The sequence below is a fragment of the Castor canadensis genome, chromosome 12 (assembly GCF_047511655.1).
Source record: "Castor canadensis chromosome 12, mCasCan1.hap1v2, whole genome shotgun sequence".
Taxonomy (NCBI): domain Eukaryota; kingdom Metazoa; phylum Chordata; class Mammalia; order Rodentia; family Castoridae; genus Castor; species Castor canadensis.
The window spans coordinates 4,540,002-4,562,128 of NC_133397.1; the positions used below are offsets into that span (position 1 = coordinate 4,540,002).

At 40.5% G+C, this 22,127-nt stretch overlaps 1 long non-coding RNA gene across 2 annotated transcripts in view; it reads left to right on the plus strand.

Annotated features, from left to right (window-relative positions):
• The window catches only part of LOC141414754 (uncharacterized), a 105,481-nt gene extending 84,937 nt beyond the window's left edge, over positions 1-20,544 (plus strand). For both annotated transcript variants that reach the window (XR_012439588.1, XR_012439589.1), the window contains one exon: positions 18,219-20,544. This is a non-coding gene — a long non-coding RNA (uncharacterized lncRNA). The remainder of the gene's footprint in view (positions 1-18,218) is intronic.
• Positions 20,545-22,127: the final 1,583 nt, after the last annotated feature.

Consider the following 22,127-nt stretch of genomic DNA (forward strand, 5'->3'; position numbering starts at 1 on the left):
ACAATCAAGAGATAATAAGAGACTGACTTTACTTCCAAGACTTGCATGGATGGGCCTCCTGACTGAAATAATCAGAGAAAGGGGGAATTTATTCAAGACGAGAAATCCTTCTGGTAGGGGAGGGTCTGCACTAAGTGCGGGGTGGGGAGGAGGGGGCGGGGATGCATTCCACAAAGCAGACTCCAGATGCTGTTACCCAAAGGAAGTGGACAAAGCAGAGGAAGGGCTGCCCACAGAGTACCCCAGATATTCCATCCCAGGACCTGCATTTTGGACAAAAAGTCCACTTCTATTAATCTCCAAGTGAATATCAGATACCTACATCACCATCTTTGCTGGTATACTCCAGAGGGAAAGAAAGGTTAGATGGAAACTCAAGCATTTGATAGTCTCTGGGAAAAAAAACAATAATGAAAAACCCCAGTATGATTAGTTAAGCAGACAACTTGCAAAGGAGAAAAGAAGGAAAGGATTACTTTACCAGTAGGAAGCAGCTTTCCTAAGAATGTACACCAAACTCACATTACTGTTTTTGTTGATCAGGAGCCTTGCTGATAAGTGGGAGCAATCTGAGGGTGGGGACTCCCAGGCAGAGATGTGTGTGCATGTGTGGAGCCCCATGGTACAACAGGGCATGTGCATTGTGGAACCTGGGAGACATGGAGTGTCTGTGATCCGTGATCTGTGGCTCAGGGGTGGTGGCCAGCTTCTCTCCCTCCTGGAAGTGAAGCCCCCATCCTGCTCCTGTGCAGCAGTCTGTTCTGCCACCCTCAACACAGCATTCATTGGCATGCGCAAGTTTCCTCAGTGATATGAATCGACCCGGGATATTTTTAAGTTATAATACAGTGTCATTCCATTCCAACAAAGCAAAGTGCTTTCATTTGGATTGGGTGGAAGAGACGACAGGTTCTACCCTGATTGCTTACTTTTGTTTTCTTGCCTGTGCTTTGGTGTCTTTTCTTTAAAATCATCGCCAAGACCAAGGTCATGAAGCTTTTCCCCTCGGTTTTTTTTTAGGATCTCAGCTCCAACCATTAGGTCCTTAAGCCCCTTTGAGATGATTGTGTGTGTGTGGTGTAAGATAAGAGCCAATGTCTTTTTTTTTTTTTTTTTTTTTTTTTTGCATAAGGACATCTCTTTCCATCCTGACATATGGAAGAGTTTCTTCTTTCTCTTCTGTGTATTCTTGCACTCTTTTCAAAGATAAGTTGATCATACATGCATAAGTTTACTTCTGGGCTTTCTGTAAGGTCAAAATTTGAATCTTTCATCTCAACCTCTTGCCACATAAATTCTTAAGCAAGTAAATTGACATCTTTTTGTCCTCCTTTTATCATCTGCAGAGTGGGGGTGCTAATATGCACCATCCTAACGTCCTTGTTGAAGTTTAAAGATTCACTTCATCTAGAGCACTGAGAACAGTAACTAACACGTAATATACTTGATATCCATTAACTAGTAAGACTAGTTCATCTGTCTGTCTATCTGTCTATCTATCTATCTATCGTCTATCTATCTCATCACTGTAGCTAAAAGAGAGCAAACCTAGATACTAACAGGGATATAAATACTTTGGCTAATCTTAACGGAGCATCCACTATGTCTCCCACTGTGCTATGCACCTTGATTATGCCAAGTAAAATTCTATTTTTGTGACTTATTGGTTGTGTAACATTGGGAAAATCACACAGCTTCTATAAACAATTTTCTCATCTGCAAAATGGGCATAAGATACCTTCTTTGAATTGTTGTGGCAATTTTAGTGAAATTATGCTTGTTAAGTGCTATATGATTGATTTTATTAATATTACTGTTATTACTACCATTGTTATTATCATTAGTGATTTATTTTGTTTATTTTGAAAGAGACTGAACTACTCCACAATCTTAAACCAGCCGAACTAGTGACACATATGCAATTATTCTTCTAATGTTATATGAGAAAGCATATCTAGATAATGATGGGTGGACCAATAGGAAAAATGAGAGGACTTAGTCTTTTATCTTAAAGAGCACACCCTTCAGTAGGCAGGATGGTCTTAGTATTTCAAAATTGTGAATATCTTTACTCTTCTTTTATTAGCTAGCTGAAGAACTTGAATTTAAGTACAGATAGTTTACATTAATAATAGGAAGGGGGAAAAGAACACGATCAAAAGAATAATAACCCACAACCCTTGCTAGTCCCAGATGATTTAAAATTGCTTTTCTAATCACATGGAAACAGCAAGAAGGTAAGATAATGCATATTGTAATTAGCTTAATTTCGTTATTCCACAATGTCTGTATGTGCATATATATATCAGGGAAAAATTATGTGTATACCTGAAATGCATACAATTTTTATTTTTCAATTAAAAGAATGCATTTAAAAATTGCTTTTCCACAAGGAGCTGTAGCACTGTTGAGTCTTTCCTAAGCTAGCTCTGTCTCCTTCCTAGCTGTCCAGAACCTTCAACTATGAAAGACTGCTTTTTAAGAGTAGCCCCTGGTTCTTTGTTGTTGTTGCTATTTCTTTATTTATTTCTTCCACGAACAATATAAGGCTCTCCAATTAGTTGCAGGTGCAAATATTATGCATGCAATTAATTGTCTTCAAATGGTTAATTATGGGCAGAATTGGCTAATTTGGGGTGCAATTAACTACTTGCCACTTATTCTGAGAATGCCCATAGACAATTGTGTCTGCAATTAATTTACAAGAGCCATTACAGTGAAAACCTTGTACTATAAATCCAAGAATGGAGTAGGAGAATTTTTTCCAAGCAGGATTTCAGTCTGGGTTAATTGCATTGACTCTTCCCTTTGGCTTTTCTATGCAGGTTGACTATAAATGGGGTGTCTCTGACTTGCTTCTGCGGTTTGTGCAGACATGCTGGTGGCAAGAAAGTACTAGAAAAACCAGTGTGCACTCACCAAGGACCCAGAGCCACTGTTACCTGACCTGTGGGTCCTGGGTCCAATTTTTGCTTATTTGTTTTAACTATTTGTTGGCTTTTCTCAGTGCATTTTCTAAGAGCAATGCCAATGTGTTTGCAGACATAAGATTTTCAAATTTTCCCAAATTCAGTGTCTTCACAAAACCAACAACCTTTAAAATAGTCTTACCAGCAGCGATCAACAACTAAGCAGATCCTACAAGCAATCATTAGTTTAGTTTTAAAATTTACTATGTTCTTTCTATAGGCCAACTAGTGGGCTAACTACTATAATTAATCCATGTTATTTAATCCTCAAAATAATCCTATATACTAGGCCCTTTTCTTATCCATATTTTGCTTATAAACTCAGAAAAAGGTTGGTGATTTGCCAGTAAATGGTGGAGCTGAGATTCAACCATATCTGTGCATTTCTAAGCCCTGGATCTTTGCAGATATACTATAAATGGAATTTCAGACCTGGTAGGACACTGAGCTCCTTGCTAGCCAACTTTTTCAGACAGATGGGGGGAATGATGGTGCACATGCCAAGCTTAGAAACCAGCTTTCCTGCTGCCCAGCCCAAGGCTGTAACTCCAAGGCACTGGCAGAGGAAAAGCAGTGAAGTTAGTTCTGTGATTACCTGTCTGTCCTTAATTAAAGGTGGTTTTCCTCTGGCATCTGAAATACTTAAGCATCTCATGCAGACGATTGATTAAAGATGGCTTTCCATTGAAAATACCTTGGTGGCCCATGCATGAATTTCCAGCAGGGAAGGGTTACAGGTACAGTGGTCCCGCCTGCTAGATCAAATGTTCCTGAGAGGCCGTTCTGTGCATCTTGTTTCTTTAGCACTGTGATAGGGTGAGTAATCAAAGGTGACAAGCTTTCTCGTCTGGTCCCACTGCCAGTGTAGGCCAGCCTACATGAACATTGATCTGCGCTGGCAGCTGCTGCTCGCCTGGGACACAGGCTCCGGGCCACACAGGGTTTCATCGTGTTACTAGAATGGAGGAAGGAGGGAAGAAAGGAATAAAGGTGGCCTTATCTGAGAACAGGTGCAAGGTTAAATCCTGATGCTTTTAACTGCTCCGCTCTGACCCTCACACATGGCAGGAGCAGAGGAAGCTCCACTGATGGCTGCCACCCACTTGAAGTCTTTCATTTGCTTCAGTCTGTGGATGTCTCCAGAAACTGGGGTCATTCATGTCAGAACATGCAACACATTAAAAGCTGTGTGATAATGGTTTCCACCCTGCGGGGGATGTGGACAATACAGAAATAGCCTTCCCAGCTTCACTAGGATTACAACTTCTTTTTGGAATAGAAGTCAACACAGGGAAAAAGGAATAGGAAAGAATCTGTCAGTGTTTTTGCACAGACCCTTTGAACATGAGAGATGATCCCCACCATTTGAATAGGGGGCAAATGAACCTAGGGGAAGTTACCCAACTGGCCAGAGACATCTGCATTACAAAGAAAGGGATGGAAAGGGGATAGCAATCCTGAAGTCACTTGCTCCCTGGCATGATTTGCAATGTTCCTTAAGATTTCTCACAGATGATGTGAGTAAGACTGGGTTCTCACAATTTGGGGTGTGATTAGAAAATGTAGCCCTTTTATCATATAAATTAGATTTCATTTTATTCCCAAATAGATGTGACATGGGGAATGTCTTCCATTTATGTCAGTTGTTGCCTGATCCTTTAACAAACATTGGGGATGCTGATGGATAACGAAGGAACTTGTCAGTAGACACCTCAAGCATTTGAAAGACCCAAGGGACCGGGCTGTTATGACCTTGTCAGGCCAATAAAAACTGACCTGCTCAAAATTCAGGGAGCAGCCTTGCTGCTGATCTGTTTTCCATTGGATGTTTGCCTTCTTTTTATCTTAGAACTTGGCCACACTCTCACATTCCTGGTGCTGATTCTCTCTTCCAATAGCTGGGTACCATGCTTGTTACTGTCTCCAAAATCTCAGATATAGTGATGAATCGACAACGACTCCTTACTGTGAATGTAGACCATTGGCCCCAAATTAACTCCTTCTCTGCCATGTCCTGTCGTCTCATGGGGTAACAAATACCAGTTTTGATCAAAGTGAGAATTCTGAAGTATACAGTCATAGCATAATTATCGCACTAATCGTTCCTTATTGTAAAAATTATAGAAGGCGACAGAAGGCTAAGAAATTTGTTTTTAAAAAGAAACAAGAAAAAAATTGATTCCTGGAAGAAAAGGCTTGTCAAGGCAATTTCTTGCAAGAGCAAACTCTTCCTTAGAAATCAAGTTATATCTAATTTTGAAGGGGTGGACAAACGTCCCTTGGCATTTCCCATTGTCATATCACATATGGCACATATAGAGAAGAGTCATTGTTTTCAGTCCCATTTATAGTAAAAGAGCTAACCAACTGAGTAAAATCAAATGGAATTAGTTTTGCCTAAATTGTAGGTTTTCAGAGCAATTAATGAAACTGAAAGTTGAAAGCTGCTTGTTAAGCGAATCAAAGATCAAGGAATATATTTCCTTTATTGAATGTCACTCCTGTGTAAACCAGCCTACACAAATCATTTTCACGTTTGAAATATAGCATGTGTGTAATTGGGACCTTCAGCTGCAGCAGTAACTTAGGCATTCATGGATTGCTGAGATACCTAACTATAATTGAACTCTGCACTCTGGATTCCAGTCTGATTCCTCCAGACACAGGAAACATTGCAGTCAAATGCAGGGATGTTGGTTGGGATCAGGCCAGCCTGGACAGGGTTCTAAACTCAGTTCTCCCCTGGGTCCATCAACATGAGCACCACTGCATCCTTGTTGTCCCTTGTCCACAAACTGGTGTTGATGTCACCCCATAGAACCAGGGGAATTCTCAGGACATCGAATGTGAAATGTTCAGCATACAACTTTTCACCTTTCATGTGCACTCTTCACTGCAATCTTAGATTATTTATTGTTGTGGCAAAGATACAGCTTCCAGATTACTCATGGGGAAGGGTTTTGAGATCAGTTATAATCACATTATCTTTATAAAAAAGCTGTATTTCATCCCATTGCACCATGAGTATGTGCTTAACCATGTGTAGCTCCAGGAGGTAGAGCTGGGGTGTGGCAGGGGAGCTATACAACTCCACTCCATATGCATCTGTTCTTGACCATGGTCAGCATTTTACTGTGGGTTTCCTGGGAGAAATGGGTTTGGGAAGCACAGTGGTTGAGATTGAGGCTCATGTGAACCAACTTGTGTCTCTGATGACTTCACTTCTTCTGAGTCCATGTGAAAATTGAGGGGTGCCTTCTTTACCAGGTCTGTAGGAGGATTGCATGAGTACAGCACCTCACCACCTAGTTCCAGGCTCTCTCCTGCTACTCTCACTGGAATATGGAGGACAAACTGCTCAATCCATTAGTACAGCGTGACTTCCTACTGCTTAAATGAAGATTGCCTTTCTTATCTATTTATTTACTTATTCATTTTTGAGAGATGGTCTTGCTATGTAGACCAGGTGAGCTTGGAACTTACATTCCTCTTGCCTCATCCTCTCAAGTGCTGCTTACAGAGTTGATCCTTCACTCCTGGCTTAGGGTTTCTTTTCTTAAAAGGAAACAAACAAATAACATGTGTACAAACCTTAACACAACCTTCCATATAACCATAGAAATCTTAATATGTACCTAACGTTATCAAATGGTACCTTTGATGGAACAATACATAGTGGAATTAAGAGATCAGAATATGGAGCATATGGGTGAGAATTTGCTTAAAATACACATGGGCCTAGAGAAAAAAGACATAAAATTGCGTGTGTGTGTGTGTGTGTGTGTGTGTGTGTGTATGTATGCATCTTGGAACAGTGCCAAATTCAAAATTTGAGTGCAGAAAAAGCAAAGAAAGTGTTCACACATCCTGCTGGATCATCGAGGAAAGAGAGAAATGTGGCCTACAGCTCTGTCCAGCTCAGCACAAAAACACAGGGACCTGGGAAGATACTCTGATCTAGAATTAACTAGTTTTGCTCTTACCTTAAGATCCACTTTTTAGATAGCACGCGATGCTCCACTGCATGTCTGGAAATTGCATGCACCTTCAGCTTTCTTTCCAGCAGTCAAGTAAGTGAGGAACAAACACATCATAGGTGTGGAGGGAAAAGCCTGCACTGTTGGATTCTGAAAAAAAAAAAGGGATTTTAAGTGGTACTAGAATGTGAACTTGGTGGTACCTTGTATTTTTGGGGTGGTCCACTGTCTTTTTGTTTCGAGATTCTCTGTTAGCCTGCTGAGCACTCCTTTCATTGGTTTTAACCAGGACTATAATATTGTTAAAAGAAGTATAACTTTCTAAAATATTTTGGTTCTCATGAATCTATTTCACATAAATCACACACATTGCTACGTCTTTTTAGGTTAGGTATGTTGTGGGCATTTTGACGAGAATAAAATTTCAAGCTTTCTGCTGCAGCATGTTGTCTGTGATGAACATGACTGTTGGTTTGGAGAAGTCAGTTATATACTCACTCTCCAGGGAGAACTGATTCTTCACTTGCTAACCCTCCCCTATCTCAGGTTCCTTCTTAGCACACAGACCTGAGATTTCCACATTTGGAACTCATTGCTGCAGTCAAAGGAAATCTGTTCCTGTGGTTGCTCCAGTTTTAATCCTTGCTCAGCAGAGGGGTCCTGAGAACCTGCCTTACTGTATGGCAGGCACCAGGGAAGGTGTACATTGTACAGAGAAGAGTCCTGGCTTCAACCCTGAGAAGCTGCCATCTTGTTCTGGGAACACCTGTATTACCTGGTATTGGAGCTTTCAAGGTGGCACAAAGGATGCTGAGGAAACAGACACCTGGGTTGTGACTCAGTACAGAGTCTATGGCATCTTTCCAGAGAACAAATCCAATGAAAGTCAAGTAAAGTGAATGGGAAAGAACCTACCACATCCAACACGTCTCCCTCGCTTCAGCATTTCTTGGGTACCAGTCTACAAGGCACATGGTCTTCCCCTTGAGAAAGGTAAATGATGCCATCAGGGAAGTTTTCAAAATACTCCTTCCAAGATGCTGTATTTCCAGAAGGTTGGAGAGGACTCAACAACCTTTGAAGAGCCAGTACTGTGACCCAGTACTTGGGTTCTTCAACAGTGATGGTTAAATACTCTCTGCTTCCTTTTTTATAATTCAGCCAAATGGATGAATTAAGACCAATCAGGACTCACTACACTTCTCTCCTTTCTGTGGCTTTGTTTACTCCATTTCATCTTACAGAAGTCTCTGCTTACTCTCCATCTGTCTGAAGTCAAACAGTTGGTGAGTTCTGGACAGCATAATCAGAAAATCTCTTTTCTGTCTCTGAACACCATGACCAGCTACTAGGTGCTACATGGAAGGGTAAATTGAGAAAGCAGTTAGTTTAGACCATGGCTTTTCCAGTTTTTGTTAAGCATTTTTTACATGGGTGAATAAATCCTTGACTTTATTTCTTTGTAAAATGGGAAAATCAAATTCTACCTCTGCGAGTTACTATAATGTTAGATTAAATAAAATACCAATGATATATCTAACATTTATTTCCTTCTATAGTTCTTCTTTTTTAAAGCTCAATTCAATGGCCAGTTCCTTGGGCTCTGAGACTCTACTCTGTCCTTTTTTTAGACCACAATGATCAACAAGGGATGTCTCAAAAGGCAAGGTAACCCAAGTGCATAGGGTGCAGATATTCATTATTAGGATTCTTTTTTACTTTGGAGATAAGGATATGTTGCCCTGGCTGGTCTCATTCCTGGAGTGAAGTGATACTCCACGTCAGCCACCCTCTTGAGTAGCTGGAGTTACAGGCATGGGCCACCACCACTGGCTCTTTTAAGTGGATTTAAAGCACTTAAAATAGTACCAAAAGGCAGGAACAATTCGTACTTTCCATTTCCTTTTTTTTTAAAATAAAACCTATGAAACACAAATTTGTTTCAGTTAATTTGCTGGCTTTCCAACTGCCCAGAAATGCCAGCATGCTGTGTACTACATGTAAATGTTAAAACTTTGTTTCTCAGATTTTATGGGAAAAATGTTTCCACGTGAAAAGGATTTGTTAGTCTGCTTAGGCAGCCATAACTAGGTGTCAGAGACAAGATGGCTTTAACTTTTGAAACTTCTTTCTTACCATTCTGGAGGCTGGAAGACCAAGATGTCCAAGGTGTCCACTGTCTCAAGAGGAGTGTCCTCACTCTTCTGGCTTGCAGAGAGTCACCTGCTCCCTGTGTCCTCACATGGCTTGTCATGTTAAGGGTGGGAAGAGATCTCTAATGTTTCTTAAAATGACACTGATTCTTTGGGATCAGGGCCACACACTTATGACTATATTTAATCTTAGCTATTTGCTTAGGTGTCCTATTGCTAAATACAGTCTTACTGGAGGTTAGGGCCTCCACATAGGAGTGGGGACAGAAACATGTGATCTATGGCAGAGAAAGAGTTGGCACCTAAAATGCCTCATATGCTCTTCATTTCTATGGGACATTCTAGTCCTGATTTCTTTGCACCTTGGATTAATGGCCACATCAACTATCCACAGTGTTACAGATGTGCTCTGTCTTTATCCACAATTTTTCTACTCTCAGAGGTAGAACTTGATTTTCCCATTTTACAGATAAATAAAATAAAGAATTTATATACCCATGTAAAAAATGCTGAAAGAAAATCACAGACAATGGAGTGAGTAAAGTAAGGGAGATTTTTGAGATAGAAAAATAGCAAAAGTAGATCCCCCAGCATTGGAAGGGATTCTAAGGGAGGGTGGCCAGTGACAAGTGACAAGTGACATGGTCTAAGGTTTCTTCATTTATTGAAGAGCAGCTTTGCTCCATCTCTATACTAATGAGGTTTCGGAAAGCAGCATTCTGGTTGGCTGTGCTTGCCACATTCTGTTTGGTCATACCCTAGTCCCCCTATTGTCCTCATTCAGGTGCATCCTGCTTTTCCTTCTTTCCACCCTTTAGGGTTGCAGAGAGGTCACAATAGAAGCTTCCAGGAGCCTTTATGTCCTAGCCATATGTCTAATTTTAGCTAACTGCCTAGCTTACTTGCTCAACAGGATCTGCCTCCGGTTACCACCTTCTCTGAGTGTCACGCTTTTGTTTCTACATGTAAACTCCAAACAGTGGCTTTGATCAATGGCCAAGATTTCTCTAAAGCAACTGAAGATTGGAAAATACAGTTCTTGTCAGCATGTTGAGCAGAACACCTTGCCCCCACACCTGAAAGTCAGGAGGACAAGCATATTTGCTATATTTAATTTAAAAAAATGAGACATGAAAATAGATAAATGCATAAACTATTGAGGAGTTGGTTGGTTCGAGGGGCAAAGCAGTGCTAATCTGCTTGCCAAAGCTAAATGTTCATTATTTTGCTGTCTCTGCTCAGTCTCTTTTTCTCTCCATGTCTGTCTTCCTGTCTCCCTTTGCATATGTAAACTATATGCAGAAATATGTCAAAATAAATACATTGTCCCTTTACTTGGCTCACAATACACACACAAACCAACCCAAAGCAACTACTGTGATTCAGGTCCTGGCCTAGAGCATACCCTTTCCAGAAATGCAAATCCAAGTGTGAGGCAGAAATTTCAGATTTTCATAGTGAACTACCACTCCTACCCTGCAGGTTTGCTTCCCACACCCCCTCCTACACACCCCAGCCCCACCATGTGTCATCTTTTACCCTTAATACTTTCCCCTATTTTACTCCAGTGGACCTTGATGAATTTAAGCTTGGGCATTGTACAGATTCCAGATTTCAAATGAATAACTCTTCCATTTAGTTAATAGCTGCAACAGAGCCATAAAACTGTAATAGTTTATGACTTTCAGGACATAACCTGCAACCACAGACAGTATAAATTATATGGTGTTACACTTACAGCCATAGAAAGCAGGAGAAGGATCTCTTCGCTTGGGAGGAGTCCAGAGAGTGGGTGGGGCATGGGATGAGCTGTTTATTCTTTTATTTGATTTTTGAAAAACACCTTCATCCTATGGTCCAGTGAGCCACACTCATGCTCCAAGGCACAGCCCTCTTTCACTGGATGCAATTGTGGCCACAAAAGCAGAGTACCTGTAAAGAATTAGGTGGATATTTTTCTTATTCTCAATTTAGGTTGCTATTTCCAACACAAATGGAAAAGGCAACTCCACTCTTGTTATTAGCATTAATAATTATTTTCAAGGAGGTATTGCCACTGGGGCTGGGGGTGGGGGACAGTGCCCAGAACTGTTTTGTGACTTGACCTCCAATCACTTTTGTTCCGCTCTGCTGTCTACTAAGAAGAGCCTGCATGTCTCATTTGGCTTCTGAATCCGGCTTTATGAAGAACAGAGATTGTGAAAGGACAGACTACATAAAAATGAAAATATTGTAGAGCTTCATAAATTAAGGGCCAGAGAAGACAGTAAGGCAGCCCAGCTTTTACAGTGAGGAAAGGCCACTGGCTCCTTGGTTGCACCTGCTGCCTGAGAAGTGCTGTGTTATTGAAGAGGCTTGCAGTCTCATCTGCATATCAAATAGCTGGTTTGTAGATGAGCCCATTCATTCTGCCTGCTGTGTGTTTGCGTGCTGGGGATGGGCTGTTGTTTAGCAGTTGGCCACAGCTCCCTCGGCTCCCTGAGTCAGCAGCCCCTCACCCACTCTGAATTCAAAACCAGGATTGATTTTCATAAATAAATCTCTGAGATAGCTATTGCAGTGGTGGATGCAGAGCGTGGGTGATGTATGACCAGAGAGGGTTTTCCGTGGCGTTTTGGATTCAGCAGCTGAGCTATTGAGTAAGTAAAGGAGCTGTCTTCTTAATATTTCTGTTCTTCCTTTCTCATCTGAACGTTGCCTTAGTGCGTGAGTCTAGTGCTAGCTTTGGTTCTGTTTAGGACTTGCTGTTTCTTGGGTTATGTGGTGAAAGGGGAGATTAAAACATGGTGCTTACTGTTGAAATATGTGAATTTTCATATTTCTGATGACTTAACATCAGCTTCAGATAACTGATCCCAACTTTCAAGGAACTTGTTATTCTAGAATCCTGCTAATCCTCTCGCCTTTGCTATCCCTGTGGCGGGGTGCATTTGCATACGCGCGCACATACGCACACACACGCACACATACGCGCACATACACGTGCACATACACACACATACGCGCACATACGTGCACACACGCGCACACACGCGCACACACACGTGCCCATACACACACATACGCACACACATGCGCACACACATGCGCACACACACGCACACACACGCGCACACACACGTGCACATACACACACATACGCACACACATGCGCACACACGCGCACACACGTGCACACACGCCCACATACGCGCACACATACGCACACATACGCACACAGATATGCACACATACGCACACACACACGCGCACACACACGTGCACACATACGCACACATACACACACATACGCACACAGACGCACACAAACGCGCACACACACGCGCACACATACGCACAATACGCTCACACATACGCACACAGACGCACACATACGCGCACACATACGCTCACATGCGCTCACACGCGCTCACACATGCACACACGCACACACACACGCACACAGAGGCACACAGACGTGCACACACAGATTTCAACCACAGGCTCTTTCCCGTAGAAATCTGCAAAGGTTTGCTTCCATAATTCAGTATTTGTACACTTTTCAAGAGAGAACAGACATTCTACCTGGCCTGATTGTTAATTTGTATTTTCCCATTGCTTTATATAGTGGAAATTTTTCCAGAGCAGAAATCTCTTCAAAAACTTAGAAATTTGGAAGTGGAATAAAATTTAGTTCTGATTGAAGATGAAGCCCATGTCAGAAGTTTGTTTCTGATCATAGACCCTTTGGGGGCCAAACATGTTCTGCTATTCTGTCCTGCTGACATTATAGCTTTTCAAACCCCAACTCCTATTTTCGCCGGTGAAAATAGTGTTTCAAATTCGGAACAGCTTTTCAAGGTTAAAGAAAGTTGCTAGCAAACTTGTGAACAATCATGGTCCAAGGCTGAGGAAAAAAGAGGAAGAGGACAGGTCTGTGGTGTAAGCGAGCCAAAAATAAAAAGTAGGGTTTTTTCATAAGATGACATTTTTTACCTTAGGCACCTTCCTTGTAAAAGAAAAGTCTATAGGGCATAGAACACAACTTTGAAAACTTACAAAAATTATTTCAATTAAATGTAACCAATAAAGGATGCTTCTCTGATTATAGGAGAGAGAGAAATTTAGGGGTGGCCAGACATATATTTGTAAGCAATAAAACCAACTAAATACTGAAATCTGTGCTTTTTGAAGATTGGCAATTCTATTGAATAATATCAGAATGCATTTTTTTAGTGTCTTACAAAACTGACATAAAGTATAAAAATCATGACTGATATTTGCACGAAAGTTTACAAATTGTAATCCCTTTAAATATTTTTCCCTCTACCCCAAGGTAGAAAATTGAGGCTCACAGAATCTGTGACTCAATCAAGGTCACTCAATAAATAAAGCTGAGGAAGAATTCAGTATCCTTTTTCTTGGATGGACGCCCTTTTGTGCCATCATCACTCTCCAGCAGCTAACCTTGGACACCTATTTATTGCAGTGCTGTAGACTGAACACTTACAAAGAAAATATTGTTAAAATATGATATAAACAAACCAAAGGCTGCATGTGTAATTAGTAATTCAGATTATTTCAAAGCATCATTTAAAAAAACAACAATAATATATGAAAAAAAAAAAGACTTCATTTCTCAAACCCAGTTCTGGAAGAAGTAAGTATAGACTTCTGTTTCTACTACTTTCTGTAGTAAAGAAAAGAGCAACCAAAAACTGACTGTAAAGATACATCTGATATGCAAAATCAAATAATAAAAACTTAATAAAGCAAGGTACCCAAATTTGCACTGGGATGTGGCCTGATTTTTGACCCTTTCCACAGACCAAAAGCCCTTTGAAATTGAAGATGTTAGCTACAGATTAATGAGCTGCAGGCTTCCAGGTGATTCGCTGAGAATTTATTTAAGTCATTTGGCAGTGAAGTGGTTAAATTCAATCATCTCCTAGGCAACCATCAGTGACAGTCCACATTAGAATCCTGGGGACATTATCAATCTGCTGTTGAATAAAGTAAACTTTGATTGCTATGGATGTTTCTGGGTTTTGTTTTTTAATTCAATTTTTGCTACTGCATTCAACGCCAAACAGCATGTTACAAATGCAGGTATAGACCCCATAGCAGAGATTACAAACACATTTGCATAGATGTTCTAACACTGTGTATATCTACAGTGAGTTTGATTTAAATATTTTTTTACGTGAAAACAAGCACAAGGAAAATAACTTAAGTTGTACTTGCCTTCTGAAAACAGATTATAATGCTGCATCTTTCTTCTTCAATAATGAGAAAAGTTTAATTCCTACAAATTGCATGTAAGTGGATTTTAATATTTTGTAATATTTTTGCCATTATTGTTTCCATAAATAGGAATCTTGATTTTTAAATTGTGTGTGTGCTCCATTGAGACACATGCACAAAAAAGATTCATTCAAAGTTGCCCAAGATGTCTCCTTTTCTTTCAAAAACACTTTCCTGTGTGTTGTGATGTTAACAAGTAGTAATAGGAAAACAAGTGCACCTGAGCTTAACAAGCAATCCATCTGCACACTGAGATTTAGGGGAGGTACGAATAAATCCACTGACAGCTGTTCAGGTTAGAGGGGAAAAAATCTTATTCATCAAGCTGCATGGTAAAGAACCAATCTTCTTGTCCATAAACACACAGCAGCGGCATGACAGCTCCTTTGCATTCTTATGCTCTAAGACTGACTTTCTCCAGAGCTCAGTTCTGTTCTGTGACCCCACAGGGATCAGTCAGCTAGCTTGATGTGGATTGTTTGTTTCTCCACTGTCTGATTTCTGTTCCCAAATACCTGGTAATGACTTAAATGTAAAAACAAACCAGCAAAAAAGATAATCACTTCCTTGATAAAGAGCAGAGCAAATGTAGGTGTGGGTATAAAATTAATAAACACCACCACAATTTCCCAGGTGCTGATGGGGGAAAAGAGTGGGGTACTACAAGGAGATATCTAGAAAATGGCCTATGTTCATCTTCTGCCTTGGAGGAACAGGAGACTGTTGCCCTAAAAAGAACTTGTTAAGGCAAATCTTTAATTCCAAGAAGGGTACCTAATTTACAGCACTCTGGGTGTTTTGCATCCTTATTTTTACAGCATTTCTGAGGTATCCCTTTGTTATCTTAGAGAACAGAGGAAAATTAAAGGCTTGCTTCTATTCCCTTCCACCTCCCCCCCCCCCAGCATTTTGTCATCCTTACTCTGCTAGAAATTAAGAAAATCAACAAGGTCCTATGTCTAATGAATGCATGACTCTTAAGGGAGGTATGTGATTTTTTTTGCACCAAGTATGCAGTCTAGTAGTAAATTCTGTGATGTTCCTACATCCATGGTGCATAACCCTGTGCTTTTCTTAATAGGATTTATGCTTGTCGGCTTTCTATATGCCTTGCCATGGTAGATAAAGGGAGAGGCAGAGTTCCCGTGGTAACCACAGCCTTTCCACTCCCAACTGCTGGATTCCTCCTCAGCATAAAATAGGCACTGCGAGGGAGAATATGTCAGTTTATACATAAACATGCCTGCTCCTCTCTGGAAAAACGTATCCAGCATCAGGTTGAATTTAGACTTTCTGATTGTTTGGCCAGATCCTTCCATTAAATCCTCCAATGGAAACATGTGCAGCTGGACAATAAGAAAAGCGTAATTCTTTCCAGACTCCAGCCATCCCTGATCAGATGTCACCCAGGCTCCATGAAGGACGGACTTGGGAAGCAGAATTCTTTATGCATCTGCTTAGATTGAAAAGGTTATTTCACTGTCTTCAAGATGGCTCTTGAGCTGCTGGCAGAGCCAAGGGCTGTGCCCTGAATGAGGAGGGTTGCTAGGAGATAAGCCCCGGCTGCAGACAGCACTGGCTGGAGTTATCTCTAATTGACAGCTCCTTACCCTAAGGGTCTAATTCTAACCTTGAGACCGGGACTATAATGAGAGGGCAGCTTTCTGTCACCCCTGTTTCTGGCTAAGGCAGGGAGATTACTGGCGGCCTGTTTTTCTGGGTTTTTGTTATACTTTTTAGGAGGGAGGGACTGAGAGACACAGGGCCACTGTCTGGGTTCCACTTTGCATCCTTGAGCCCTTGTCTGATTCATGCCACCTGAATAAACTTTCTCCTTCAGTTAAGATAGGTTCACTTTGAAATAATATGGGTAAGCAAGGAGGAAAGCCCTCACAGAACTTCGAAACGATTTGGAATTTGAGCAGGGAAGGTTGATTTCTTTAAAAATAAAAAAAAAAGTGAGGAAGAAATGCAAGAAAAAGAAAGAAAACCCAGCGTCTAGTCTTCTGTGTTCAGTGCTCACCCCTCCCCCACTGTCATGAAGGGCTTTCAGGAAAGTCTATGCTGTCTGTGAGATGCTATTCAGGACTTGAAGTCAAACAATAAAGCCACAAATCAAAAAAAAAAGGAAGAGAGCAGCAGGCTGGGGAAAGGAGGTATTTTCTTGTAACTCACACTACAAGTAGGTTGACTCATTTTTCAGAATACTACTACTCAGACCAATGCAATTTGCATAAAGCCTGAAACTAGAGGGCTGAATGGGCTGAGGGATTCTTGGCATCCATGAGCCAGGTATAGAGCCTTACAGAGGAAGAGGAAGCAGATCCCTGTGTGAAGACAGGCTGGCCAGCAGAACAGGCTTGGTGCTGGAGCCTCTCCCACCAAAGTGACTTGTCAGCCATTTGTCCCCCAGGTCTTACCCATATCCCTTCACATCAATGGCCAATTAAAAAAAATGATTTTGCATCTGGAATCTTATAGTTGTTCCTATGGCACATCCTGACCCTAGCATTTCCTCTTACAGGAAAAGTGTTATGATGGGATGTTTTTCTGCTTAATAAGCACATTTTAAATCAGGAACATATAATTTTATTAGCAATTATAATGATGGAAACAAGAAAATATTTCTTCTTCCCATGGGGAGGATTGCTGAGGGTCCATCTTGGTTTTGAGTAAGATCTGGAATACTTAAAAATGAAGAAATACCTGCAGAGGTAAGACATAGGAAACTAGAGGCTCTGTTCACCCTTCCTGACCACCAACCTGGGACACCAAGGCCAGGGGTCAACTCATGGGAGGGAGACTGAATGTATGCAAATGGCCAAAACCAAACCATATTGTTGAGCAGAACGTTACAGGATTTTTTCTGTGTTTCCTAAATATTTTATTGAAAAATCTATAAAGCAGAGCTATGTGTAAAGGGAGCTATTTTTAAATGATTTGAAAGGATAAAAGACAAACAGAGCATTCAGCACATCTGTATTACAGTTATAAATATGATTGAAAAAGAAACAGCACATAGCCAGTGAGGGGGGAAAAAGAAAAAAAATCTGAAAATCAAGAATTAAAATCAATTTTCAGTGTATTTATTTTTTAATTCTGAGTTTCATTTGGATATAATTTCAACTTTACAGAAGCGTTACAAAAAAGTACAAAAACCTCACAAGGTTTACTCAGATCCATTAACTGTTTACTTTTTGTCCATCTGTATTGTCATCTTTTGTCCCTGCATGTGTGTATTTACAGTGTATTTTGTTCCTTGAACAATTTGGGAACACATTGAAGACAACATGCCTTTTTATCTTTTCTGAGAACATCCTATTATGTCATCACTCTATAACTATCTTTACCACGAGATTTAACATCAATGCAAGCTACTATCTAATTCACAATCTATAACAAAATGTTTTCAATTGTCCCCAAAGTCTTCTTTATTTATAGTGTATTCCGGGTCCTCATAAATTCCATGAGCACACATTGCAAAGTTTTCTAGAGGATATTTGTAAATACTTCACCAAGAGAGAAGTAGAAAAGTTTAAAGTGTAACACCGCAAGATGGCATCAATCTTTGGTTATTTTTAATATTAAAAATTTAGAGAAAGGAAGTATTCTAGTAAGAGTCAGTGCACTGAGTCTAGAATGTTCTTTCATGTTTGACATAAACCTTGATCTCTTCTAAAGAAAAATAGTTCCCTTATTTTCATTTATCACCTAAAACAAACCTAAATGCCAATTTAAAATAAATATTTTGTAAGAAAAACACGGGTTGTGCAAAGAATGAAGAATTCTAGTCATAACAGAGTATTTGTTGATATCAATGTGTGTATCTCCACCAGGTTCTTGAGTTTCCTTCTCTTAGTGTTCAGGAATCATTTATCAAAGCAAGGAGAAAAATGAAGACAGACGGTGAGACAGCAAAGGAACCAGAAGAGGATGAAGTCGTCAGACCAGGATGCAGAGAAAAACAAAGAAAATTTGTTTTTAAAAATTAAGCTTTTGAGTCCTTCGTGTCGTGGTTCATGCTTACAGTCCCAGAACTCGAGAGGCTAAGACAGAAGCATTGTGACCTTGAGGCCAGCCTGGACTGCCGATGGACACCCTGTCTCAATTAAAAAAAAAAATTTTGTACTATTTTTATTATTATGAATATTGTTTTACAAAAAAAAAAGAATCTTCTTGCAATTGTAAGTGTTCTTTTGCTCTTCCAGCCATGTAGACTTGTTTGGGGCCCTGGAAAGCTCTTGTTCCTCTGCTGCCCCCACGAACCTGGGAGGGACAGCCATTCTCCTTGTGGCCCTGCCTTTTGGACACAGACGTGCGCACAGAACATGCCATGTCTAAGATTTCAGAATGTTCCATCCATCCCATGTAGCTGCACCCATGGCCTCAACTTAATATGTGAATTTCTTGCCTTCTCCAACTTCTACACAAAGAAAACCTACTTAAAAGACCATCAGAGATCGATCTAAAAATCTCTGCCAAATGTCTCCCCAGTGTGTTTCACTGACACGTGAGAGGGGCATTCAGTGTTTTTGGTGTTGCGAGATTGGACTTCCTTACTAACTACAAAGCCAGTCTTAGCCTGTATTGGTGGTAGCAGGCAGCTGGCTACGCCTTTCATTTTGTTCCACGTGTGTTTGTCAGCTCACAGAATTTTCTAGGCAGTTAAAAACTACATCCATTTTTTTCTCATAAACCATGATTCATTTGTAAGCCAACTGAAAATTCATTTTCCCTTTAAACACAAATGAAGTTTTCTTTCACCTGCAAAGAATTTAAATTTCTTTTGAAATTTACTTTGCACATTTGTTTCAAAGTAAACAACTGAACCTAGGTTCCAGATCTCAGAGAGGCTGGGGTAGGTGAAGGGGTTCTGTTCAAAAGGTGGCTTCCTCTGGGAATCATCCCTCAGAACCTCATGGGGACAGACCCCAAATTGTCTGGGAGCAGCTGCTGGGTAGGTGAGGACTTGGGGGTTTGGATTCAATTGCATGGCATTTCTTAGGAACGGTTGCTGACCCCTGACCCTTCTGAAGACTGCTTGATGGGATTAAGGAAACTGGTGTTCAATTTACTTCTGCTATAATAAACCAGAAAGAGATTACAGACTTTTTAATTATCTAAACATGTTCGCATGCTGGACTGTATCCCCAGATGAGACAGAGAGCACTTGAAAAATCACATTGAGCTATAGATCATTGTTGTTCAATAATTTTCTCTTCTTTTTAAAACAAAACAAAACAAGGTAAACAGATAAGTTATATGCCCTTCACTTACAAGCTATTATCTGTAACTTGGCTCTCACCTCCCCCTGTGTTTCTGCACTCATGCATACCTGAAGGATTCTGCTGTAACATTCTAGTCCATTCTAAATAATTCTTAGGGCATTCAATTCTTTATCCCCTCTCCTTTGAAGATGTAGGGTCCTCAGCTTATAGGGAACAGAGACGAGCAGAATTAGACTGAAATGATGAAGACATGGGCAGGAAAAAGAAGTCTCACAAGCATCTTCAGGGGAAGAGCCCCTAAACAAAGAATTATTTTTATGGGAAAGGCCCCCAGAGCAAATTTTTGTTGTCAGGTAGGCTTGTTTTAAAAGGCAAACCTGGCCCACATTGGGGTCACCCACATCTTACTTCTAAATGTTGTGATTCACCAGGCCAGCCATCCTTCCTCTCATACTTTTCACACCCACCATGACAATGGCTGTACAAGACACATGTGAACATCCCACATGGAACCACATGCCTGACCTGCCTTCCTTGGGGAGAGGGACAGAGAGGTGTACCCTAGAGCTACCTCTCAAATACTGACAAAGATGAGTAAAGGAACTCAGGATATAGTGAGGCACAAAGAATACTTATGACTATGTGTAACCCTTTTTATTGAATTTCATTTTTTTATCAGTAGAATATTTAGACTAGTAGAACACAGGCATTATGATTTTCTGAGTTTAACTGGAGGCTGAACATATGGTATTCCTGGAGTTTTTTTTTCTCTTTTCTTTACTCTTTCTTTTGTAAGGCAGCTCCTCTCCACTCAGAAATGCCCCCCACTAGTGTTGTGTTGAGGTAAAGACATTTGGTTCCCTGTCAAAAAGCAAATTTACACTATTTAATCCATTAGCACCTCAGCTTAAAATAAACAGTACTCAAAAATGAATGTGGCTCAGGGGCCATTTTTGAAATCTTAAGCTTAAAAGTGACTAATTGGGAATTTCCTGTTTAGTACCAGGATAGTTGGTCAGATACTGTATGGCTAGAGCTTGGGTGGGTGTGGGAATAGAAGTAGGGCTTTCTCTCCATCAAAGCCCAAGGTCAGTCACTGGTCTGGCTATTGTGAAGAAAACACACAAAAGCTGGATGAGATTCTTGCTGATTTAACAAAAGAGGAGATAGAGAGGAGAGACAGAGAGAGACCATTTCCTATTTTGTGCCAGGAGTTGGAAACATACAATAACCCTGACCTTAAGAATCTCAGGAGACCCCTAGCTATTAAACAGTGTGTAATGAGCTATATGCTCTGATTATGTGTAAGCCATTTGGGATTACAGATGAGGGAAATTAATTCTCCCTTGTGGAGTTAAGAATGACTTCCCAGAAGAAAAGACATCTGCACTATCACTTGAAAAGTGAGTGAACTTAGCCAAGCAGTGGGAATATCTAAAGACTGCATGGCAGGAAGTTTCACACTGGGTCCTAGACTGTAGACCTGTATTGAAAGGGTGTGGAGTGCAGAGAAGCAAGGAAGAGGGGTCTGGATTCAGAAGGGTGAGTTGACTGAAATGTCCAAGGGCCACCCATCACAATGATGATTGAGCTCCTGCTACAAATGACAGAAACCCCAAGACAGAGTGAGCAGATGAAACATTGCCATTATACAATAAATAAATGGAGAGCTTCAGGTGGAGTTAGTGCTATAAAAAGAGGAAACAAATAATGGTCCTAACCATACCTATGCAGCAGGAACAGCTGCCTTGGACTGTGTTGTCAAGGATTGCTGCTCTAGGGACCTAGTGTGTGAATGACAGCATCTCAGTTCTGTGAGTCCAGCACTCAGTCAAAGAAGCTGACTGAAATTAGAATTGCCATTAATGAGATTGGCTGTAGGTGTGTCTCCAGGTAGCCTGTACCAGGGGTGATTCAGCATCACCTCTGTTGCTAAATTTGAATATTCTAATTCACCAGAGGGTGAATAAGACCAATGCAGACTGAGAGCTTTTCTTCAAAATAGTTGGCTTATGCTTTTCAATTAGTGAAATCTGAATAATTTCTTTTATTTATGTAATAGAATGGTATGGTTGATTTCCTGGTTTTGATGATAATATAGCATTTATGAAAAAAATTCTTAATTTTAAAGAAGTCACACTGAAGTTTTAGGGATAAAGGAATGTCCTGTCTGCAACTTACTTTTAAAAGGCTCAGAAGAAATACATAGATAGTCATGCAGAGGTAAGAGAGACAGAGATAGTGAAAGACAGAAAGCTAAAACAAAACAAGTGAGATAAAATGCTAACGTTTGGACAATCTGGTAAGCACTACCCAGGAATTCTTTGCAGTAGTATTCAGACTTCTTTTTTTAAGTCTGAATTAAGTAAAAAAAAAAAAAAAATGCTAAAGACTGAAATTTTCACAGGAGAGATGCTGACCAGACCTGAAGAATGGATCAATTAGAAAATCAGAGACAGTGTGAGTGAGTTTGAGGACAGAGTCAGTGCACGGGTAAGGGTGGAAGGGAGGCAGAGG